This window comes from Sciurus vulgaris, assembly GCF_902686455.1.
Source record: "Sciurus vulgaris genome assembly, chromosome: 14".
In the NCBI taxonomy this organism is placed as follows: Eukaryota; Metazoa; Chordata; class Mammalia; order Rodentia; family Sciuridae; genus Sciurus; species Sciurus vulgaris.
Window position 1 is genome coordinate 48477215 of NC_136475.1, and position 27171 is coordinate 48504385.

General features: G+C 37.2%; 1 long non-coding RNA gene across 1 annotated transcript in view; it reads right to left on the reverse strand.

Moving 5' to 3' along the window:
• Positions 1 to 3335: 3335 nt before the first annotated feature.
• Positions 3336 to 27171, reverse strand: part of LOC306644016 — a 374928-nt gene continuing 351092 nt past the window's right edge. Inside the window, exon 4 of the long non-coding RNA XR_013759144.1 lies at positions 3336 to 3684. This is a non-coding gene — a long non-coding RNA (uncharacterized lncRNA). The remainder of the gene's footprint in view (positions 3685 to 27171) is intronic.

A 27171-nucleotide genomic window follows, 5' to 3' on the forward strand; every position in this document is an offset into this window, starting at 1 on the left:
CCTGAGCTAATGTTCTCTTTGGCATAATCCATCATCTCCTCTGATTTTTCAGGGCTGGTGACAATGGTGACTCCCCTAATATCTGAATGAAGTCCTTCATAAATATTTTGCTGGGTGATTGATACATCCTCTAGTTATTTTTCTCACACCTCTTCCCCTCAGCATATAACAGATGGGATTCCATCATCAGAAGCAGATGTTGTGGAAAAAGTACCAGGAGCCCAGAAGCACTCCCAGCCTCAGTTCTCCCATTAACTACCTCTGCTGTCCCTGCAATACATTTAACCTCCCTGGACCTCCATTTCCATGTCTATAAAGTGGAGACAAAAACATCATCTGTATACAAAAGTGTTTCCCAATATAAAAAGATTTGATACTTGTATTTCTGATATGAATAGCCAACTCATGCTAACTGTTCATAATCAAATTAAAAATAAATTATTTTCTGTTTTGCCCATCTCCTTTATCAGCTTTTCATACAAATAAACAGGCAAACACACTTCTAGGAAGGTCAGTCACCATTTGAGAAACTCCTCATGGTGAATTTTCAGACACTAAACAAAAGGATAATTTTAACTACTCCCATCTCCATCTCAAACCATGTCTCATTAGCAACTGCATTCTCTGCTTTTATTTATATGGGTTAAGAGAGACCCTGCAGGGAAAAGCAGGGGCTCTTGTTTGATTTTTGACTGAGCTTCCTTCATTGAAGTAAGGTGTCAGGGTTGCCTATGGATCTGGAAAGCATTTTGGAAGTAAGAAGCAGACAAATGTAAATCTTTTAAACCCCCATGATAAGCAAACTCTCCTCAGTTCAACATATAAATATAAACACTAAATCAAATCAGATGCTTATACATTTTTTAATCCCATCATAAAACATTTTGTTTTGACAGCTTGGTAATGTAAAGTAGAAACACCGACCGCCAAAAGAATCAGCATCTTTGCCTGCCTTCTACCTGAAGGTCTAGTCTTTACTGTATATAAATAGAAAAAAAAAAAATGTATGTTTATGTAAAGGGAAACACTGATTTACTAGAACTGATTGCTGCATAGTCTAATTACTTTTCAACTGGCTGTTCCAAATTAAGATGTCATTGATGGCTTTTGGTGATATATTTCATTTTAAGCAAATTTATTCTATAATAGAGTACATCATAATGGAAAGCAGAGTTCCTACTCTTCCCTCCTCTTTGTAGCCTGATATCTTGACAAGTAAATTAAATTTAGCAGTTAAAATGCTTCCATTAGTAATTTTATTAAGTTAATTAAAGAATCTCTCTTTCTGAATTTTAACTACCTTCCTTTCAGAACAATGTTGATTTCTTTTTTTAATTTCATGTATTTAGGGACTGTGATATATTCTAGGACCAATCAACAACTCTATCAGCATTACATTCCTGTGGCCAAGATGCTACCAAGCAAATCATGCAAAGAAAAGAAATAGCTCAGAAGCCTTTGAAAGAGATGGCCTGCTTCATGTCACAGAAGAACTCAGATTTTAGCATCTTTAGAAGGAGAAAAAGGAGGAGGGGGAGGAAGAAGAAAAAGAAAAATAGGCATATTGTTGAGGCTGTTTTACAAAATGGCAGCACTCTCACCAGTCTCCACACCTACAGTATACATCGTAAGTAGTTCAAAGTAGAATTTAGCTTATAGATGGGAGGAAAATCCCACTCTTTTTCTTATTTGGTATATAGGTAGCATTCAGCAAGAGTCTGAATTTGGCAATATATCTATCAAATAAAATCTTAAGCCTTATGCAGAGAGTGACTTTTTTAATATAACATGAACATTTCTAAGAGACTTGAGGTAAAAAAGGGTTGTATCATGATCCATTGCTGATTCTTACAGGAAGTTTTCCTAAACTCACAAATTACAGATGTTATTTTCAGAGTTGGAAGAGAGCTCAAAGGAATCCCTTATCCACTCCTTTTAAAGATGAGGAACCTGTGGGACCGAGATTAACAATGCACCACCACCAATAATAATAATAGAAACTACAACAGTGGTGGCTAATATTGGTTGAACTTGATGTGAAGTTTTTCTTGCATTATCTCATTAAAAATCCCCACAAGGGAGAGTATTCCAATGCCCTAACTTTATGGATACAGAAAACAATGCCTACATGGTAAATAAGCTGTGCAAAATCTGTGACTCCCTAGTCCTGTTTTCATAACTAGTGCACAGTGTAATGTTAGAAAAATGACCAGGGTTCCTACCTACATCTAGTTAGTGGATTCTCCAAGGCTAAAGCTCAGGATAGTTACTTAGACCTGCACTTTATAATGTAGGTTATATGAAGAAAAAGGAAGAACCAGAGGACACACTCAGGCTGTGGTATTAGAAGATACTATGGTTTCTTTTATATGAAAATCCTATTGTCAGGGTACCAGTGGGCTATTTGCTTTGTGGGTATAACTTTAGCAAAGGGTGCACCCATGTGTTCAGACCCAAACTAACATTTTATTAAAACTCAGGAATTCTATTCTTTACTCATTCATTGGAGATATAAAAGCCAGCCAAGAATCAAGTCTAGGGCAATTAGTATTAATATCTCCTATCTTCCTTCATTTTCTAATATCCTGCCCCTCAAACCACCTCACTCCATGAGCATAAATAGATTCATTGTTCAATCTCCACCATCTCTCTCAAATTACTCCCACCATGCTGTTAATCCTCACCCACATCTTTTCCCACTAGAGTCTCCTCTCATTCACACTAAGGTACCAATTCCCCTTACCCCACTTTTGTCCTTTACTGTGGGAAATTGAAGGCCTTTGCTATATTACTTGCTATATTCCAAGGTGAGAGTAGGTCACCTTCAATTTTATTTTTTCTGTCCTTCACCCATTCTTCTGATTCTTTTTGCAAAATCCCAATGACAATGGCAACTCATAGATTCTTCCTAATAGGATAGAATAAATAAGGCCAGAAAATCGTGTAATAGGTCAGAAGAGAGAAAAGACCACTCTGTGAGTGTGTGTGTGTGTGTCCCGCCCCTATTCTCACACTGGCAAAAGTTATAATGGTAAGTATCTATCTACATTTTTGACCTTTGTATATTCTGGGCATCCACCCCACTTTCTCTGCACCCCCATATCAATATAAATAGGATTTAAGAGTTTTATTATCCTTTGCTCCATAATTGGCCCCTTGTCATTCCGAGAACTGATTTTCAAGATGGTACACGGAAACTTTTGAAGCACAAGAAATCACCTCATGTCCCCATGGTGCATGGTGTTTTGGTGGAAGATGTTTCCATTACTAAGTAAGCCAGCTCCTCTGAAACGATCCTTTGAGAAAAAAAAAAAAAAAATCCAGTGTCTCTACAATTAAATGCTAGATAGAGAGACCAAGGAAAATAAGAGCTTTGATCAGCTGGGTTTTTTGCTGATTAGAAAGGTCCATTCCCTAACCTTTACTGAGAAAGAATGCTACCTTTAGCCTGGAAGAATATTTTCTATGGATCTGCCATAAAGAAAAGATGTTTTCATTCAAAATTTACCACTTACTTCCTTGATCTCCTGCCATTCACATTGCAGCTACTCTTTGGTGAGGATCTTTTTCAATTATTTTGAGGAGTTTGTTATTTTTTAATGTGAATTCAAGTCCAGTAGTGAAATCTGTTTCATATTTGTAATCGGTTTTCAGCTCCTGGAAGAAGCCCAAATTGATAAGTACCTGTGAGTGAGAAAAAAAAAAAAAAAGAATATATATGTAACCTGAGTTTATATAAAAGATGAGAGAAGATAATTCAAAGGGAAAAGACTAGCACAAATAAACATATCCTCTCCTTCCACCCCAGACATTCTGGACCAGCTTTCCACCTGGACAGTGATCAATTAAATGTATAGAACTACAAAAGAGCCATCTGGATCATGAAAGTATGTGGCAAAGTCCCCATTATTTGTCACATGGAAGGAAGAATGTGTGATTTTTAAAATGAAATACCAAAGAAAGATGTACTGAGTTTGAGGCAGGAGGCAATGCAGCCCGCCACAGTTGAGAAAGATTCGATAAGCTTCTTCTTATGTGTCCTTCACCCTAGAGGCTGCTGAAGAGGCCTGAATATCTGGCTTAAAGTGAGTGATGCTACTTGAAATGAAAAGCAAGGAGATTGCAAATCACTCTTCTGCACAGGCTTGGAATAAGCTATGGCACGGCTGATGGACAGATTCAGGTATTTAAGTGAGTGTGATTTCCAAGCAACAATTTCTAAACCCTACACTGTCGTTGACCTCCATCACGCAACTGGACATGTTTATGAAGGCATAGGCAGTAGGATGAAATGCAGTGGGAAAGATGCTGAAGTCATTTTCCAACAGCACAGCAGGATTATTGCAAAATGAAGCCACATTACCCCAATCAGCAGTGGAGTCCAGCCTCACACCTTCCTCTGCTTAATGGTCTTGAGTCCATTCCACCAGAGGACCTTTCTGATTCAGGAATCCATTTGGAAGAAACCAAATGAAGTAGGTAATCCAATGTGTGTGGTCAGACGAGGACAAGACCCACAAAAAGACTTGAAAAAATAATACAAGACTACACTTTTATCTTTTTTCATTCCTTCCTCTCTCTCTTTTCTTCTTAAAGGCATAGACTTGGGAAGGTGAAACTACCCTAAAACAGTTGTTTTTGTTTTCCTCCATAATCTGACTGGCCAGAATGCAAAAGCAAAGCAACCAATCAGCAGCCTTTTAAATAAAACATAATTAACTATGATTTATACAGTCTACAATTGTATGTTCAATTAAATAGCTAAAAGCCTTTTGTAAAGAATAAAAACCTCAACTGCACACTGATGTTACATGGTCTGCTAATATTTACTGCTTCTTTACTAGGGCCTGAGATATTTACTTCTGCAAAAAAATTAAAAGCAGAAATTTCTTATGTCTAGTAGGCATTCCTAAAAATGTTTATTGTCAATTAAATCAGATATTTACATTGACCCTCTTCTTGAACCTCATTAGAAAACCCAAATACTAATAATAACACAAAGACTTTTCCTGATGGTAGGGCAATGTCATCTCTGATGCTCCACCCACCTTCTCTATTGCTCAATGTTTATTTCTGGGAACTGCATCTACTTATGTTCTGTGATACATTTTATGTATTTCATATGTCTGTACATACTTAATCTGTAAATAGTTGAGGCTATTTCCATTTGAACCATCAGGGAGAAGACAGTGTTGATAATAGCCATTAGTGAGAGCACAGAAATCTATAATCCTAGCTTTATCCATTGCTAGAAACCTAGTGGTGAAAATTTTTGCATTCCATCTAATTATATAGCGATTCCTATACACAGCTATTAGACCATAAGAGTCCAAGACAGGGACCATCTTATTAACATAAGATTGCTACAGTTTTTGCCATAATATTTGGTCTTCCATGGGAAAAAAACGTGGAATAAATGAATGAATGAAGCAGAGAACTAATAATTAAACAGGAACAATGATTATTTGTGCTATGGTTACACTATACACTGAGATCTGTCTGGAAGAGTTTTCAGAGAGCAACGGAGAAAACTTGGCTGACTATTCTTGGAGAACACGTTGACTGTTTGTTGGATGGAGACAGTTCACCAAGAAAGCAGATTTTGACCCTTCAAGAACTTGAATGTGATGATGAGTTTATGACAGTTCTAAAAGCCAACATACGGTCGGTGGCCAGATTGTGGTTCTGGACTCAGAGGCTTCCATTTGGAAGGCAGACAAGCATTTGAATTATGGGTCTAATGAAAGTGTCAATAGCAATCCTGTTACTGGAGGAGCTGTAAAACCCTGCTTAATGAACTAGGCAGGGACACAGAAACACAATGGTCTAAAATGTACTGTATGAGAAAATGATAATTAGCCCAGATTTCATGTACAAGATAAAATGCATAGGGATGATATTACTACTGAGCAATATTATAGCCCTTCAGGGGCCTGTTCTGTTAACAGGGTTTGGCTCAGCCTTTTCCATACTCCTTGTGTGAGTGGAGATGCGATACACAGTCATGAGCTGTGAGTTAGGGAAAGAATGTCAGATGGTAAAATTCCTAGCACAGATGCTATCAACAAAAGGGTTCTGGCCTCACCAAGAGTTCACTTTTCTATGGGAGGACTGATAGAAAATGCCTCTTTTATCCCTTTCCGTAACCCCCTGAAGTAATTATCATCCCCAGGTGTCCCAGGTGCTGCAACCAGCGAGCAGCAGCACAAGGCTATCATCTTGGTTCTGCCACAGGAGTTGGCATTCTTCAGGTGGCTTGGAGTATATTCGGGGTAGGGAGAAGGGACGAGACATTTTTAAAAAGAAGGGTAAGAGAATATTTATTTTAAAGCAATTATGGAGTCTGAGTTGTCAAGAAATGAAGAGAAGGAACTCACTCTGGACCTAGGTAAAGGCTGGTTTTGTGGAGAAGGCTGGCAGGGCCCCATGTTCATTCATTCACTATACCCTCCTACGACCCTCAAGGGAAGAACGTTGGACAGACAGTGGACAGACCAGGTGAGAAGATGAAGGATCCTGAAAGGTGAAAGTGGTAGGGTATGGTTTTGAAAATAAAAGGGTCAAAAAGTTTTTCCAGCGAGGATCAACATATGGGAAACTGCTTTTCAATTTTAAGATATATTTGGACACCCAGAATACATACTGCCACTGGGGTAGGTAAAGGGAGCATGTGCTGCTAAGATAACCTACAGGCAAATCCTGAATAAGCTGAAACCTCCAGCCAGACAAAAGCCTATTTGTAAATTACTCCACTTAATTTCCCAGGTCATGATCGCCTCTCTCTGCAAAACGGTTTATGACATTCTCAATTAAGAGTTTGCTATAAAAATGAATGAATGAAGTATTTCAAAACTGCTATGAGATATTAAAGATGAGTCACTTTTAAAAAGTGGTTTTGTTTCCTGTGTTCCGGATAATGCATTTGAGAATGTAGTTTCAGCCTCACCCATCACCCCATTGTGAAATCAAATTGAATGACTCTCTGCTCTTAGAATGATCGCTCATTCAAATGCATTCAATAAATAAAGCCCAAACACAATGAGGCACTTTTCCTAGAGCATCCCAGAGAGCTAGGGCCTGGTCTCTCTCACTGTATGAAGCTGAGATTAAAGTAAATAAAGCATTCACCCACACTGACTGCATAATACATAGCAACTTATTGTTTACTAAGCCTTACATGTACATTATCTCATTTGATCCTCACAAGGACCTCATAATAAAGATGTTGTTGATTTATTATTCCCATTTAACTTGGAATCTGGGGCTCAGAGTGGCCAGTGATTTGCCCAAAGTCACACAGTAACCCAAAAGACACTTTAAATCTACCTATCTCCTCTGCCTCCAGAACAGGAAACATATCTTTCTTAAGTAGAAAACAATATAATTAGCAGAACCATTACCAAAACTAGGCAGAAATATTTAATTCATTCAGATATGCCTCTGGTGAATTTGTAAATACTGAGGAATTCATTTTCCACTATGCAATTCTGTGAATTCTACCCTGGACAAAAGGTCGTCCAAATATGATCCTTGTTCAGAGTTATGGAAATGTATGCAGCCTAAAAGAATATGGGCCAAATGCAGAGTAAAAATATCCATGTAACTCCCAGTGCCATTTACTCTTGCTGCCTCAAATCCTTTTTGAAATTAGACAGGTTATAAAGCATAAAAAAAATAAGAACATAAACTCTTGCCCTAAATTCAATTATCATATATCAGAGGGGGTCATAAGTGTAGTAGGTTAGAGCGCAAGTAACGCAAGACAAAAATAGGTATGGTGAGCAAGCCCAGAGGCGGGGAGTTTTCTTTTTAACTCCTTAATTTTAATCTACAGAACATACTGAAAAATTATCTGAAAAACCATAGAAAATAAAGTTTCTCCCAAATCAAGATCCTTTCAGCCTCTGGTCTTAATTATCCAGAAGTTGGTAAGAAGAATAATTAGGAGACAGAAATCATCTCATCCTAAGTGAATCTGAGGTCAGAACTGTTCAGAGTAACATTTATGAATAGGGAAAAACAGGACACCAGAAAACATGTTTTCATGGAGAGGAGGTTAACGGAAGTAGAACCAGGTTCCTTTCCTAACACAGCCTTGCAAACCCTTTTCTAAAGCTAACAAGGCCAGTGCGCTCTTCCCTGCATTTGGGTTCTCCTTTGCTTCCATCCTTCTCTCAGCTGCCAAGTCATCTAAGCAGATCCTTGGGAAGTTCCAGGTCTCTCACAGAGGCTGGTCTCCATATCTGGCTATTGAGAAGCTTCTTGGTTCTCAGGGTCCCTCTTCCTCAAAATGTCTTATTCTTTTCTTTTCTAAATCAAATGTATCTATCATAAATAGCTCCAGTATTTCCAAAAAATTGTACATTGTAAGCCATGAAATTGGGGCACCCTAATTATGAGTTGACATTTGTGGCACTCATTCTTCCTGGTAATTAATAACTAATAATTACTAACTAATAATAATAACTGCTCCTAGTAACTAATCCATCTAACCAAATCACCCAAAGTACAGAGTCTTCATTCTTCTCTGATGAAAACAAGAGACAAGTCATGGTTCCAGGATTTATTTTCCAAAAGGTAATGTGAATCTGAACCAAAGCTGTACTTTTAGGTATTGAGAAATACCTTTTTAGCAATATTTCTCTACACTTGATTTTAAAAGCAAAAATATCTTTGCTCATGACCCAGGCTTTACAAATACTTTGCATTAAAAGTCACCTTGAGGTCTTTAAGTCATGTTAAGTGTTAGGACGAGTGGCTTCAGGAATGAGGTTTTGTTTAGAGAGCACAAGACCTTTGTTGTTGATTGAAACCTGGCTTGATGCCTCTATACATCTAAATAATTAGAAAAAAATACATGTAAATGAGAAGCAGATGCTGTTTCCAGATTTCTATTTTCACTATACAGAATAAATAGAAGCTTTCATCTCTGCGTTTACTCTTTGAATATGGTGCATACCATATGAATCATTATTTAAAGTATAGGGTGTTCCTTTCACAAAGGCAAAGGAAATAGGGGACCTCTGGGGTACTCTTCTACAAAACACTTTCTGCTCCAAGAAAATTAAACAGGGTTATTCATTCTCCTTTACTCCTTCATATGCTTCCATGTCTGGTACTAAGCCAGTAGATCCAAATAGAAGGGAGGATGCTGGTGGCGAACGCAAGGGTGGCAGGCCTGCTGGTGATGGGTAGCTGGTACTTGGCAACAGACGGCAAACATACTGCAAATGCTCAATGTTCGTCTTAGCAGATGCAAAACCAATTAAAAAGAAACTGTACCCCGGCAGGGAAACAAAGGCTAGGACATCACAGGGTACCTTGGAAAATGGACAACAGTGATCTCAAGCTTCTTTTTCTCTTACTATGTCAGGACTGCAGCAGGTAGAGTACATTTTTAATCTCTCTTCTCAGTTAGGAAGTTACACACTAGGTTTCTGAGCCAATTTTAAATGCTTGAGAAGTTTGAATGGAGGAGCTATGTAAACAATGGGCAAAGGTCTCTACAACCTCAGTGCAAAGTAGAATCAACATATTCCAAAGCCTGGTCTTCTGAATGCATAGATACAATGAGGAGAGCCATCAGAGCTACCAAACCCAATAGGAATCAATGAGCAATGAAGCGATCATGTAATTTACTGAAATCCCTTCTTTACTTTTTCTCTCTCACTGTAACCTCCAATACTCTCCCAGTCCTTCTTTAATCTCTCTTGCTCACCATTTTCTACCCAGTTCTAGCACAGTATCTGGTACATACACATTATCAACCAATCAATATTTGTGGACACCATGAATGGATATAATTTAAATGTTTTCTCACTGCCTTGAAATAAATACCAGAGTTTGTGAGTTGGATGGACACACAAAATAAAATTTCAGGTAGTAGTTGCTACTTAAGGAGCTCTTACGATAACTAAAAATTGTGACAGTAGTTTTATCTGACTACATTAATATAATAACCCCAAATAATATTAGAATATATAGTACTATGCTCCCTGTTTTATAGCTGAAGAACCAGGAGCTTATATAGGTGACTAGACTCGCCTGAGTCTTAGCCTCTAAGTGGCAAAGCTTAGTTCACTTACTCCACACCCTTACGTTGTTTAACCATGTCATTATGCTGCTCACTGGATTTCAGAGGTTTTGAAATCTTGTTGTGATATAATATGTCACAAACTTAGACTGAATGCAGAAAGAATAAGAATTCTACCAATTAATTAGCCTGTTGGAATATTAGAATCAGGTTTTCTGTGCACATGTGATGAATAAACTGTTCTTAGAATCAAACCAATGGTTCAAATGAACAGGATGGTCTTTCAACATAGAGAAAGGCCTAAAGGGTTTGATCATAATAAGTGTGTTGCTATGAAATAAAACAAAGTGAGAAAGTCATCTAGAACTTTTGATCTGAACAGCCTTGAAGCTGTTAAATGTATCTATATGTGTAAATATAGATATAAAAGAAAATAAAATGATGTTAGAAAGAGGAATGCACACACACACACACACACACACACTACCATGGAGGCTGCTATTGTTGCTGCTACTGTTACAAATGATAATTAGTATTGTCATCATTATATACCTAAGATATATTGAAAGCTTGCTAAACACTAAGCTTTGGATAAGTGCTTTACAAACATTTTCTAATTTAATCTTCAAACAACTTCACTTCTACATGAAGAATTTAAAAGTGAAGAATACAAGTAACATGTCCATGGTCAAACACCTAGTCATGGTGGAACCAGAGAAAACCAAGTCTGACTGGGTCAAACTGTGCCCTCACTGAACACTAGGTAGTGTTCCATTGATTTCTCTATCATTTTTATGCTTTTGCCTATAATTTTAATTCCATCAATGTTTCAAATATTTGATACCTCAGCTCTATTACCAACATGAGTTAGGGAACAGTAAGTAATTAGTATAAAGAACTTCATTTTGCTTATGTAGGGAGGAGCAAGTATTAAAATATAAAAGTATGTTCCCCCAAATTCAATGAGTTCCCTTTCCTCAAATTAGGAATATTGAGACTTTTGGTTTCAGTACATAACAAAGATGAGAAGCTTGATATGAGAATGCTTCAGTGTTGGATAATGATGGACTCCTCCTAGACAAACCACATGGTCCACAATTTCCATTCAATCGCTGGTATCAGACATTTGTATGGAGAAATTCTGGTTCTATTTGCCAGAGTTCTCCTTCAGTATAGTCAGTGAATAAAATGGGACATTTTTCTAGCAGGATTTTGAACATTCAGTTACTGGGTCCAGATGAAACCTGAAAATATGTGGGATTTCCATTCACAGAATATGAGATGAAAGATAAAGCTAAGCTATCTTTGGAGAACACTTTTAAATTTTATTGTCTGCTGAGTTCATGTCTTGGTCTGAGGTTGAGAATGATACTAATTTTGTATGAATAAATTTCCTTCTCAAATTATTATGAATAAAATTATTAGTGTATGAAAGTACTATATACAAAAGGGAAAGATTCATTTGGATGCTCAGAGGCCACACATGTTTTTAAGAAACGAGGTGATACAATTGTGCTTTTGGATAGCTGGAAGAAATACAGGGGAGTCGTTAAATTCTCCAAGCCTCAGTTTTCTTTGTGTAAAACATAGAGCTGAATCTAGCTTGTCTCAATATTACTATAGAATTAGAAATCTATGATTCTTTGAACCTACCTTAGGTTGAGTAGTCACATGTATACTTTCACAAAAGAACTGCAGAGAGCATCTCAATAAATTCTCAGGAAATAATTTAACAATGTGACTAAATTATAAATAGCTCTAGTTGTCTAACACATATAAGAAGGTAACAAGATTTTTCCATTTGGTGCAGCAATGATGACTATCTCAGCTTTTTTAGGCTTTTCCCATTGTCCTGAAACACAGGTATCACGGAAATAGGAGGCAGAAATTGTGTGTATTTACTCCTGATGCTGATAACATCCATATTTGACATTCTAGAATAACTACATCTCCAGCAGCAACTAAGATATGCATGTCTCAGAACTGAGAAACTTTTAAAATCCCCTTTTAAGCAATGTGGCCACAGAAGACTCTTAATAATTGATTATAATTGATTTTAACCTTGTCCTAACCTGGGCAAAATGGCAAAGCCAATCATCTTTGTCCAGATGGGGTATGAGAAAAGAGCCCCCAGTCCACATCTTTAAAAGCTCCAGACATGAGCAGAAGATAAAATATTTAGTCTGCCAAAGCCTTGACCTCCCAATTCCAGCCAGTTTTGAACTTGAATTGATTTCCGACAAGGCATCTGGGAGATGATTACAACAAAATGCACTAAAGCTGGGCAGCCTTTATTTTAACATCCCAGCAGCTTAACCTGTTAATAACAGCAATTGTTTTAGATACAATACCAATTTCTGTAACTGACGCAAGAAATGGATAACAGCAGCATAGTCTCCAAGACAGTGCAATAAAAGAGGGAAAGAGGGAGAGGAGAGAGAAGCACAGCTAACACACAGCAAGTGCTGTCAGGGTTTTCCAAAGAAACCTCAGTTTTCTGCAACCCACTTCTACAATCCCCCAAATAAAATATTATTCTTGGCAGGAAAAGTTTGCATGTTAAGAAAAGCACTGTGATCTCGGATCATATTGTGTCCTGTTGATGAGAACAGTTATCTTGACCGTGTCACTTCACATCCCTGTGCTTGATTTGCTTTCTTTACAATAACGCAGTTCAATAAAAGCATGATATGAGCCACAAATGCAAGTCCATACGTTACTTTAAAATTTTTAGTAAACACATTTTTAAAAATTTAAAGACAAAATTACTTTTAATATCTTTTTTCAAAATGTTTTGGTACTAGAGATTGAAATCAAGGGCACTCTACCACTGAGCTACTTCCCCAATCCTTTTTATTATTTTATTTTGAGAGGTGGTCTTGCTAAGTCGCTGAGGCTGTCCTTGAACTTGTGATCCTTCTGCCTCAGTCTCCCTAGTAGCTGGGATTAACAGCTTGCACAACTGTGTCTGGTTTATTGCTTCATATAATAAATCCAAAACAGTATGATTTCAACATATAATCAACACAAAATTATTAATGCAATATTTTACATTTGCGTTTCATTCTAAGACTTCAAAAGCCAGGGTAGAGGGGCTAGGATTGTGGCTTAGTGGTACAGCACTTACCTAGCATGTATGAGGCACTGGGTTCAAGTCTCAGCACCACATACAAATAAATAAATAAAGCTTCAACAACTAATAAAAATATTTTTCAAAAAAGCCAGGGTAGATTTTACATTTACAGCACATTTCAATTAAGATTAACCATATTCTAAGTGCTAAGTGGACAGCACAAGTTTGAAAAATGAGTAGTTGGACTGATCATCTCTAGTACCTTCTCTAACTATAACATGTCACAAGGATTCCAAATGTTGTTTTTGCTACTTTTCATTTTTAATTAGCTACATGTAGAAAGTACAGATATAGCCTATTGACAGATGAGATCAGGATGTTAGAGTGATTGCATCTGTGGACTCAAGCTTGAATTTAGCCATCAGCAAGATGTGTGCAAGTGCATGGACATGACCTTTAACCCTATCCCTGGTCATGCTATACCATTGGTTCTAAGTGGGAAAGTAGGTGAACAGAATAGGCAGTTGCATAAAATATCATGATATAGTCCAGCATGTTCTATTAAGTGAAATGCTAAACAATATCCTCACTGTTTATAAGCACTATTTACAAACCATTCATGTTGCACATATAAGATCGTTTAATCATCTCAACCACCCTTAAAGTAGAAATTATTAATCTTATTTACCACATGGGAGATGAGTCTCAAAGAAACTAATTAGCTGGCCCAATGTCAGACTCCTAGGAAACATTATGTGTGGATTAGAACCCAGCCTATGCAGACTCTTGACTTCCAGGAGATGCTGAGTTTAGAAACAAATGACAGCGTTTGGTCTCCTTTCTCACCCCTACAAAGGTTTCCCAAATTGAAGAGATAAGGAAGAGGAGGCATAGAAAGGCAAAGAAGTTGCTTTCACTTTTTAACAACAGAGAAAATCAGAAACATCATAGTGGATGATAACATTCTAATAAACACATATCTCTCTTCTCTCCCAGTTGTGAATACCTATAAAAAAGAAGGAAGGCAGGCAGGAAGACAGGAAGAAAGAAGGAAGGAAGGAGAGAGCAAGGGAGGGAGGGAGAGAGGAATTCACCAAGCACTGTGACATTTCAGAGGAGCCTCAGGCTCAGGCCAGAGAATCATGGCAACATGGCTGCATACCCATGATTCAAATTCAGATCACAATATAAAATTATACCTTCTGGCAACTAAATACATCATTTCTGGTGAAACATGAAGGAAACCTCCTCTTTACACTGAATACACCCATGTTTACAGGCCCATCTTCAAGTACAGATTCCTGCCATCTCATCACCAGACAGTATTAAGAGAACAAAGTTTAATTTCCCAGATTTGATTTATTTTAATAATTTTACACAACATACCAATTTTTTAATTGTTCTTTCTCCATTGGCATGATGGTTTGGAAAACTGAACTGAATAATTTCTTCCATTACAGTCTGTGGTTTTCTTTTTTCTGGTGTCTGAGAAAGTGTCTGAGTACAGAGAAAGTTCAGATTGGAAATTTGGGAAGTAAACCACCTCTTTTAAAAACATTATTCTAGCTAAATTACTAATTTGATTTAAAATCAGCCTCCCTAGAGAGGACTTTGGGAAAGACCCAATGGTCACTCTGTAAACATCTCACTACAGCTGGACCAGGACCTCCCATCACCTGTGAACTATGTGCTAGAAACAAACTCTAATCATCTCCATCTATTGCATCTTGGCTTTATGGATCACTAATATCAGAGCTGCAGGGAAGCTTTTCTTCAGTCAAAACTGCAACCTTATCTAGGCTTTAATCTCTCCATTATTCTCTCCTGATCACAAAGTTCTGTGTTGGTTGGCTAGAGTTTTATGTATTCTTATTGGCTATTCATTCTTGCATGATAAACAACATCAGGAATACATAGATGAAAATAAAAGCAATTTTGTATTTCACCACAATTTAAAAATTAAAACATTTTTATAGTTGAGTAAAATAAGAATAATTTTATTTATTCATCATTCTATAAGGCAAAAATTTAGACACAGCTTAGCTGGAGAATTCTTCTGCTAACCATGCCAAGGTCAAACAGATAAGATCATCTGATGGCTCAATAGGGCTGGGTGACCTAAGCCGGCCTCATTTACTGGTCCTATGGTTGATGATGTCAGCTGAGCCATCTCTCTCCAGCAAGCAGACCTGAGTTTCCTAACATGACAATTTTGTTCAAGTTCTAATCTGCAAGCACTTTAAAACCTCTGCCTGTATCACATTTATAGGTGTCTTCTTGGCCAAACAAGTCTCACAGTCAAGCCCAGGATTAAAGTTGGAAGAGAGTACTCAACCTGTACTCAGCCTGTACAGTATAACAACCTGATAATAAAATAAGCATCTTAAGTATTCTTTCTTCTCTCTCAACGTGACTAAAACGACTCAAACCCAAGTAGAAGACTGAATGAGGAAAGAAAATTCAAATTTCCCAATAAGCCAAGAATATATCAAATTCTAAATTTGGCCTTCAGTTCGAGCCTCAGATGTAAATGAATATCAAGTCTTATATTTCCACTGAAATACAGTTCTTTTCATAGCATGTTTTGGAAAGATGGCCACCAGTTTGTATCTAAATGAAAAACAATATTTCATTTGAAAGAACAACAATCTTAAATATTTTTATAATTTTCTACTAGATGATGACAATAGCTAATGCTGAATTTTTGCCATGGGAACTTTTGTTTTACTGAACCACTAAAATTACAATCAGATGTGCTCATCTTCTGTTGAAGTAATGAACAATGGTATGTCTGAGAGAAAAATTCAAAGTGCATCATTTATCTTATCCTATTTTCAATTAGGCCGAATAAAGTATAAAGTTGGTTCCAAACTACATCACAGAAACAGGGTGAGTAAATTTATTATACCACTAGAGTGCTAATCTTAGCAGATGGTAGAAAAAATATTTTTAGCATGAAATATGCTAAGGCAATAAATCTGAGCAAGGTGGATCTTATCAACTAATATCTCCCCAGTGTGAGGTAAAACTCCTGCATGGCAACTCAGCATTCTTATAAAGTGTGGGTGGATGTGGTTAGACATGGCTCTCCGTAAGAGGAGGAAAACAACAAAAATGAGGGTCAAATAAGAAAAAGAACCACACACAGGACACCCTGCATTGAATTTTTTAAATGAACTGATTGGACTGTGTTTAAAATGCTCTTGAAATTTATTTTTTAAATCATGCTGACCCCAGTGTCTTGTCAGTTCTCCATTTGGGAATTTTCCAAAGTGTAAAATTTACAGGTCTCTATTAGATCCATTTGAGAATAGAGGTGAGCATACATTGTCACACATTGTTACAAGTCACCGTTAGCCAAGGCAAGCATCTAAGAGTACAGAGGGGGCTCTTTAAAATGGAATTCTGTCTTAGGTGCATGAATGAGAGCTCTCAGTTTCATGGATGCAATTGGTTCAGTGTTCATCAGAATCCAGCTGCTAACCCAAGCAGATAGAAGAGGTTGCCTATTCAGAATAGACAGTACTGATGCTCAAGAATTCTACTTTAGGAGAAAGATGAGCAAAATGGAAGAGTAAGAAAAAGAGTAAAGGTTTTGCTATGTTGCAGAAGTTTGTCTTAAAGATAGTTGAGCTACCTATTTTTTAAGGATACCATAAACTGTATGTCTTTTAGACCATTATTATATTAATGTTCCTGCCTCAAAAGCAGGATCTGTGAGAATAGATTATTAACATGGTGGTGAGTCTGTGGTCAAGAAACAAGGAACTCATGCCTAAATCTTCTACTAATCTTCCATGTGACTGAGTTCATTATACAAATTTTCTTGGATTTAAATAAATTATCTACAAAATAAAATAAAAACTTGGACTCTAGTGTCACGGTATAAAAAATGAGTGTGAAGAAGAAGGGATGAATCAGAACCATTAGAACAAGTTGCATTTGAATTGAGTAACAACAAACAAGACCCAGTGACTCAAGAGTCTAGGCATTTCTCTTAATTAATCCTGGCAATTTATCAAATAATTTGAATTATGCCTCATATAGTCACTTAAATTGAAAACAAAGTTTAAACTAATAAGATGCCAAATGTTGAAGAAATTTGGTCTAAAAAAATTAGGAGAAACTATTTTGAATGGATCATATTTTCCATGGTCTGCTATTAGAGTTAGAAGTTGGAAATTAATCATTAAGGAATGAGAGGTATTGGAGGAGAGAGATTTCTCTAGTTTGCAAGGTAGGTATGCCAGTGACAAGGATGAGAAAAGTAGGTAGGGAACACGTAGGACTCTTCTGACTTCTTCCCCTAGAGTTCTTCCCTGCCAGACTCTCTTTCCACAAGTCAGGCTGACACAAAACTTAAAGACATAAAGCTTTGGTCAGAGTGTGGGGAATGTAGGGTTATAATGGGGAGGAGGTGGAGTGTGTTGCTGTCCATGGTACTGATTATCCTACTGCTATTGCGTGGCTGTTTCTTCTAACCAAGTGACACTATAGATTAACCTTTCTCCAGGTTATCCAAATGGAAAAAGAGTTTGTGAATTAACTATGGAAGAGGCTTAACCACATGTTGTTGGAAAAAACAAAGAGATAGAAATAGACATAGGCATCAAGACATTACAAAGAAGAAACAAAGAAAAAAATGCTTGTATAATTTTCAAATAATTTTCAAATAATCACAAATAACCATCAATAATCACACATCATCCTGGTCAAAAAGTGGAGAAGGAGAGCACATTTCACACCCAAAGCTACACAGTCATAGCAAGTCCCAAAATAAACAAACATATTTAGGTGAGGTTCCAGAACATCAATCTGGTAAAATAAAACTCATTGGTTGAGTTATACCAAACAGCTTACAGTATTATTTGGCTTTATCTCTTCCCTCTTGATGACTTTTAGAATTTTACACTGTGCTTGAACAAAAAGAACGGTGACATACTTTGCATTTCTATCTGGCATATTTAGCATACTAGAACAGTTTGGTACTTGTATAGTGTTTTCCAAAGTATATCTTAAAGAAATTAGGGTGGGAGAGCACTACATCCCCTCAGTTGTGTTTGTGTGTCTTTTCCAGGGATATGGTTTTCAAAAGAGAATGCTAGTAGCACGCAAATTTCTGTTCTTTCATTTTTCCATATTAATTTAAAGAACTTCACAGAATCAAGATTGTAATTCATAGTCTTCCAGCAGTGAAGGGTGGCTACCTGTCTCTCTCTCTCGAGAAAGACAGGTGTTTCTTCTTTGTTCTGTTCCTCACCTTCCCTCTGTCTTGCAGACTGCATCACCAAAGCTATAGCAGGACATCAGGCTGAAGATTCTATTCTCGTGGTGTTGGAGTGGTGAGATGGAAGTTTGTTCCAGGGAACAGAGCTTCCATACCAGTCCTGGCCTTCATTTTCCAGAGCAGAGTTTTATGTCAGAAGGAAATAAGCATATATTTTTCTTCCTTAGCCACTGACACCCTTTTCTTTCTGTTACTAGCAGCTGAACCTAATCCTAATTAATACACTATTCATCAACATTTGATGAATGCATGGCAAATATTGGCACAGGAATATTTAATCAAGAAAAAAGAAACTAAAGAATAATAACAGACGAACAAGTAAAAGATTCCCATGAGGACCTGTAATTTCTATGTGAAGCAGGGATCTCCAAATATCTTCAAGTTTCAGAAGTAGAGTTGCTTGTTATCAAAATAAATTAACTAAACAGCCTTTCTAAAATAATTTATTTACAACATGGTATTTCATAAGAAATAATTTTCTTTCTACAAACATTCTCCTCACTTTACTTGCTGGTCCAGAAGAAACGCTATGAGCATCACAATATATTTTTTAAGTGTATGGCAATGAGGAGTTAGAAGCCACCATCCACTAAGAATGGATTAGTCATCAGAGAATTCTCAATCTGCCTAAAGAGAATGGGGATTTTCTTTTCCTGGTGATACAGGTGTGCACTCTAAGCTGATTTCTGCACAAAACTTGGTATTTTCATGCAGCATCAGGAGTGGCCAGAATCACATTAACTATGCCCCTCATGGAAATTGCCATGACCCTCATTTCCTGCATTTGGACAAACTGTCAATTGTCTTAGAATGCAAAAAATTGTGGTGATCTCTTTGTATGCAGGCAGGCTGTGTTTCAAAATGGACAACTGGTTGTGAATACTTTGCAGAAAGGGCCAGAATCCCCCTCCAGAGGCCCTTCCCTTCCCTCTTCTTATTGCCTGGAAAATGCCAAGAAAGTTTAAAATTAATGGCAACCAATTGAAAAAGAAAAGGAAATCAAAGGAACATTTATTCCCTGAGAAGCAGTCCTATTTCTTTCACCTTTACATAAGAGCACAGTTGGTTTCTGTCAGCTCTGGTTTTTGTGGAGGGGATGGAGAGGAGAAAAGCTCAAACACAGGACAGAAAACATGTTTTCAAGCACCAAGAAAATATTTCTATCATTATAAATCTCATAGGAATATAATACACAACAGAACTCTACAGTTTTCTCAAATTCTGTTAATATTATTGACTTTAAAATCTGAGATATTTAGTATTAAAATCAGATATGAAATACATACATTGCAATGTTTTATGCACCAGCAACTATGAGTTCATAGTTGTCCTCTATGCAACTATAAATACTTCAATTCTAATGTACCTGGACACACAATTTATATCAGTAGCCTTGAGGACACACATCTATGAGAGGAACTGTGTGGTTGTGAGTTCACTTCAGAACACTAGCCATAGGAGGCAAAAGTATTTAGGCTTCAGTCTCCACAGAGACCCCTTAGAAGATCCATAGCTACTATTCTCAACTGATTCCTTAATTTCAGATAAGATTTGACATGAGGCATAGAAAGGACCTAGAGAGAATGTGAGGATGACTGAGGGCAAAGACATTCTCATTGTGATAAAGACAAGTGAATGCATGCATACTGCTTATCCAAGTCACTACAATCATCTTGGCTTGCAAAGGAGACAGAAATAACTTATCATCCAGATGAGTGCTATCTAAGCAGCTTTGTTCACGCCAATTCCAAATGAAAAGAATCCTTCCATTGGTAACATCCCTTTTTCCAAAGGAAAATTTTTCACTCAACTGATTATGAACATACAAAAATGATGGGGATAAAAGGTAGAGGGTAAGTGACTGCTGAAGTGGCATATGGGGTAGACACATATAATAGAAGTTACTCTGCTTTCCTTCCAAGCTGAAAGCTAACATTCTGCTTTTTTCTGGGCTGTCTCACCAACTCCGGTGGATCTCCCTTCCCTCCCTCTTAACAATGTCAGATATTAATCTCACTTAGGACCTCCAAAGAGGAACAGGGCGAAATACAGACTTAATAAGAAATTTGAGAAATGGAATTTCGACTTCCTTTTCCTCCCCATTTTCCTTGCTCTTCAAAAAGGAGACTGAAAACTGCTGAAGAATGTGTGGACATGGTTAGAATTCTGTCACCTCCTCCACCAGTGTCCCTAGGTAGTTGAAAAGTCCTATTTCTATCCAATCTGCATACAGGAAAATGTTAACACTCTCGTAATTAAAACTCCACTAGCAATCCCAGGTCGTGTTACACTATATCATTCACTTAACTTTATTGTGATTGATCTCTGTCAACTTTAACTATACTCACAAGGAAGTCAATAAATAAAGATCGATAGTTTTTTATTTCTTCAGCTTTTTTATTAGAAAGAATAGATGGGTTAAATAACACCAGCAACAGCAGTAGCACAGAGTCTCCCTCAGTGCTTTCCTTGGTAGAAATCTGTATTAAGAGAAATCAGATTTAAATTCACAAATGGGCTTGCTTCCTCATCTGATCTGTCATTAAGCTGCCCTTGGCACTTTGAAATGCAAACATTGAAACAAACAGGGCATGCATATATCTGTCCTCTCTGAAATAAATTTTCTTCATGATATGCCCAGTGAATCTCTTATTTTCCAGCATTGCTAGTTTTTGCAGCACTGGTTTAATGCATTAACCACCTATCCAGACTGAGGGGTGCTGTGTAGATGAAGAATGTTCATATTCAGGTCGACAAGTGAGTAATTCTTTCTTCAAATGAGGTTGGGGGGCAGGGCTGGACCACACTTTATATGGATTCAACAATATGATGTTTAAGCATCTAGGAATGAAGATCCATTTGTGCATAGACCACACCAGGTCCAGAGCTGTCCAAAGGTAATGGAGGGCTCCACTTGCTCAGGTATTAACACTCGAGTTGCCAGAACTTGAGAAAATATCAGGTGGGGAGAGGTGAAAGTGAGGAAAGAGTGTATCTAAAAGAAGGATTTGTGCTGCCAAAGAAATGGCACAGGGGTACCCAAGGGACATGGATCTAAATGATCTGACATTCAATAGGAAAGTATTTTAATATTTTGAAAACTGGGATTGTTGTACAGGTGTGGGGCAGCTACTGAATGTCAGTCAGTACTGGAGAGAACCAAAAGCAATATTCACAACAATACAACACAACAAGCAAACCAACAACAGGTCAGAAATGTGACCATCATCAACTTGCCTCACTTGAGAAACAGACTTCCTGTATCTGTGATCCCTGTAAGGAGTAATGAGGACTTAAAAGCTTTTGGCCAGTTTTTTGTCCTTTTTTCTTTTTTCTTTCTTTCTTTCTTTCTTTTTTTTTTTTTTTTAACAAGTCAGTTCCACTTTGGATAATGTTTACACATAGATAACAATCATTTCTCCAATTTATTATCCAAGTGTAACTTATTTTATTCTCAAAGTAGAAGCGCATGAAATAAATAAAGAAGGTCTATAGCTGAATCCCAAGTTCCAACCTTTCCCCAAAGTTAGCATTGGACACAGACACTGCCTATTGCACACTGTCACCTGAATGCCCCAATGGTGCCCCAAATGTATCCTGTTCATGATATTATCTTCTTCATCTCCAAACTGCACTCTCCTCCTGTTCCTGGTTTTAAGAGAAAGGAATTCCCAGGCCTCCTGTAACCCAGGTGTGAAACACAACTCATTATTTTTGAATGCTTACTCTGCCTTATTCCCTACATTCACAGAGTAAATTCTGACCTCTTCTTCATTCATGCCTTCATTCAATTTGATTTGAAAAACTTAAGCATCAATATGAACAACACTAATTAAAAAATAGAACCCATGCATTCAGAGTTATTACTCCTTAGTACAGACAACAAGTAAGTTCATAAAGAACTGTATACAACACAGTAGATTACGCAAAAGTATGACAAGACAGACATGAATAAAACACGAAGAATAAAAAAGAGGGAAGAAGAACAGTTAGTTGAGTGTTTCAGGAAGACTGAGGGAGAACATAGAGATTGAAGAACAGGGAGAAATTTAATAGAAAGGGGCACAGGATAGAGGAAGAACCCAAATAGAGATGGTAGAATAGCCTCCAGCAAAGGTTGAAGAATAAGAAAAGATATTTTTGGCTTCAGAAACAATGCAATTACTGTGGCTGAAGTGAACAGTTTCCGCAGGACAGAACGGTAATGAGGAATAAAACCCTGAATTCATGTTGCACAGAATTCATGTTGTGGAAGGTTTTGAATCCAGACTGAGGCACCTGTGTATAATTGAAAGCACAACAGAGGCCCTGGAAGTTCATGCTGGGTCAGTGCATGGTACAGCTACAGATGTAGGGGAAAGTGCCCTTTCATACATTGCTACTGGAACATGAATTACTAAGTTGTTTTGGAAAGCAATTTGTCAACATTGATTAAAATTAAACCGATTCTTTAATCTTAGATTCTGACTTGTAGAAATATCATCCACAAGGACACAGTATAAAAACATTTATTGGACCATTGTTTTTAAACAGGTTTAAAAATTGAGGAAATAATCTGATTACCCACCTTTATTAGGGAGACAACTGAATAAACTTGTGTATTCACACCAAAATATAGTATGCAATTAGTATCATCTAAGTCCTGTTGATCTGAAGGGTGTCCATGATATGATGATTTAAAAGTCTATTTTACATACATATATACAGATATGTATAAATATACACACAGATTATACATACACATATATATTCTACCTATGTAAAACAAAGTAAAATTCTTACATGATTAAATAAAATGTGCATAGTTAAGCATGTAAAAATTGACCCATGAAACTGTCAAACTTTGGACAGAGGATAGAAATAGATATTTATCACAGATCCTGCTTACTACAGGAATATTTTATATATTTCTTATTACTAGGAATATTTTGGAAAAGTTAAATGTTTAGCTTATAAGAAAGCATTAACAGATGTTAGTGTTAAATGATGTTCAAGAAAAGAAAAAGCAGGTTGCCAACAGTATGTACAGTATAAACTCATTTATATACAGGTTTCACATATGTAGAAAATCATCTGAATGGATAAATATTGCTAAATTAAAGGTGCATATTTGTGTGTATGTGTGTACATGTGCATGTGCATTTTTTCCTTGCATATTTCCTGGGTTTTCTTTTATTGGAGGACCTCATGGATTCCAGACACTGTTCTAAGTTCTTCATCCTTATTTTTGAATTAGAGTTAAAATATGATAAGTGGTTGGCTACTTGAAAGCAAATGTTTTTCTCATGTTCATATTGACCACTGTGGCAAATATGGTGCATTTAATGTGATATAAAATCAGTAAATACTTGCTGATCTGTAGAATAAGTGAATGGATGAACATAGGCAACTTGTTCAACTCTGAGTACGCAGCAAAGCTGGGATGAGTTGCCTTTACTTCCCATCGATGGATACAATCTGGCTCCTTCTAGTGCGCATAAAGTAGAACATTAACACTGGACCTTTCCCAACACTGAAGAGAAAATACCTTCCACAAGGACATATAACCTGAAAAACTCTGAGTGGATTATTCGTATGCCTTGTCCTTAGCAAGTGAGCACAGGTGCTAAAGAAATTAAAATCAAATGTCTGTAACTAAAATGTCAGGCTAATCATTTACCATGGTATTATGTGTTCTGAGTAATGCCAATCTTTTTTGTGTTGTTGACCCTCTCTCTTATCCTAAGTTTTTAGTTCCCATATATAAACGAAACGTTTTCCTGAAAGAGCTTGGATCTATTTGCCAATGGGTTTATGATTCATGTTTATATAGGTTGTAAATCCTTTTCGGGAATTACAAAGATACCTTCCTTTGCTTTTCCTAAGCTGTTTGTTTTTGCTATTACTTTACATATTGTTCTGTGTGTCCAAGATACCAGAAAGCTGTACATTTGGCTCAGCAAATGTCCCCTCTACATTTTCTATATTAATGTTGAATACCAGGGTTCACAAATTGTTACAAAACCAACATTCCATTCCATGTGGGCTTTCTAACCAACTCTGTGAGTCAAGTATTTAACCCTAAACAAATATCCCAAGGCATTACTTACACACAGTGAAGTATAACTTCTTGAAAAATGGGATCTCTGGATATCTAAACTTGGTAAAAAGTAAAATTTCTGTAATTTGCAATCTATCTCAGAAGGTGCTTGGGAGAGTCCACTGAATCAGAGGTGAAAGTATTGTGTAAAATTCTAAGCATAGTGCATAAATAAGAGTATTAATTTGACAAGTATTATTTTCATATTTGACAGTAATGAAAATAATAGACCATTATCTATGGGATCTTAGATTCAAATACATTTAAATGGACTTCAGTTGATGACAACTAAGTAGTTGAATCGTCCCAAATCCTCCTGTCATCTGGGACCATCTTTTCTTTTAAGTTTCCTGATGAAATGACTCAGCCCAGTCCTACACATGAGAATGCAGTCCAATCCCTAAACTATTTGGGAGCTTCAGGAAAGGAAGGGAAAGTTCCACTCCCTGGTCATTCCCATTGATTTCTTCCCACTTACAGCCTCCTCAGACCCTTCCTCTTTTCTGGACAACTTGATGCATGTGTATCCTCTTCTCTGTCCTTTCTGTTTCCTCCATGAGCACACCCCCACTACACAGCACTTGAATGTGGCTAACTTTAATCTACAATTTGGGTTAAATAGAAGAGACCATGGCAAAGTGCAAAATAAGAACAACCTAAAATTGAAAACCAAACATAATAAATCTTTAAGTCTCTTGGCTATCCTTGTCCTGGAGAAATTCACATAGTCATTTTCTTCCTCAAACATACAAGCAAAAGGCCCCTGTTCCCTCTTTTATTAATCACTACCATAAAATTCAAATTTTATGGTCATTTTATAGAATTGTGTGATTATTTTCAACATTTGATCTAAAGGATTTTGTCCTTCTCAGGAATTAGGTTCCTTGGAGTACTTTCATAACAAAAGTATTATCTACCTGTAAGTCCCACCATTCTAAGCAATGAAAAGATTTTTATCTTTCTTTTTGGTAAATTTTTCAAGGTTTACGTTCTTAGGCAGGATGGTAGCGGCAAATGATGCTAGAAGGGTCTCATTAAATGCACCATTTCTTTCCTCAAAGAGGAGTTTGGAAAGTTTCCAGAGCTGTAGGAAATCTTGTCTTCTCTACAAGAAATACAGGAACATGGTAAGTGGTAGAAGAGGCATGAGGTTGGGGGTGTGGGCATCTAAAACGTCCCGTATTCTCTGAAATTACATTAAGTAATCACAATGCTCAACAACTGCTCTTAGGAGCATTCTCTTCAAAGCAATGCCATGTCACCAAGATTTCATGGATAGTGGTCTTCTAAAATAAACAATTTCCTAGATGAAATATCCAATGATGTAATGAAACCACCAACCTCCAGGTGATCAGGCTTAGAAAGTAGTAAAGAGTATCATTTTCATCTACATGGATTTACTTACAAGGACATTAAGTTGGTGAAATAGATTAAGAAATTTTTGAGTGTGTACTATATATGAGGTTTGGAACACAGTTTACAAATAGTTTCTCTGATCTTCAAGACTGCACATATTATATAGTATCTGTCCTTTTTTCAGAGTCTTGATTTTTCCCAGGGATGTTGTTATGGGTTGGATATGTGGTGTGCCCACAAAGCTCTTGTGATAATACAGGAATATTCAAAGGGGAAATGATTGGATTATGGAACCTCATCAGTCCATCCCAGTTTGAATGGACTAGGTGGTAACTGCAGGCAGATAGGATGTGGTTGGAAGACGTGGGTCATCTTTCCTGTGGCCCCTGCCACTTCTCCTTTCTCAGCTGCCATGAGCTGAGCAGCTTATCTCTACTGGGCCCTTCCTCTACAATGTGCTGCCTTATCTTGGGCCCTAGAGCAATGGACCCTGCCTTCTATGAACTGAGACCTATGAAACTATGAGTCCCAAATTCATCTTCCAAGTTGTTTTGTCAGTTGTTTTGTTCCCAGTGATGCAAACTTGACTGAAACAGACACTGAGATAAAAAGTGGTATGGCTGCAAAGCCCATTCTGTCTATTATCTATGTGTTTCTGAGCTGGGAGTAGACTGACCACCATGTGTGCATTCCCTTCAACTCTGGGTCCTATTGCCAAGAGAAACTCCAAGGGGCAGCATCCAAGACTGCATGACTCCCCTCTCTGACATATACCTTAAAGGTTGACTGTGTCCCACTTCTCTCTAGAACCATTTATGAATCTGTCATTCATAAATTTGTCCAAACCCTTTTAAAATCCATTTATATTTCCTGCCAGTATCACCTTTTAGGATAATGAGGACCCTCATTTTATTACCCACTGTATGAATTAGTGTTATCTTTCATTTGTCCTTAACTGACCTCCATCAAGTTTCAGAGGGCATCACCTCTTCATTCGCCCCAGGCTAATGGAACCTTAAGCTATCTTAGATCATCCATCTAAGATGACAGAACACTTAGAACAAGAACATGATTGTACCTACAAATCCCAAATTCCTCAGCAACCACTGGAAAATGTTGGATGGTATTAGATCTGGCAAGATGGCTTGTTCCACCTGAAATAAGGTGCCCAGTGTCTCTTGAGGCTGCAAGACTGGGCAGAGGTGCTCTTGCCCTAGCACTGGCACATCTGCTAAATGTACTACTTCAGGGGTTTCCACATCAATCTCACGAATCCTTAAAGTATCTGGCATCAGATTAAATAAAACTCTGGGAAAAGATGGTGATTCCGACAACTATTGAGA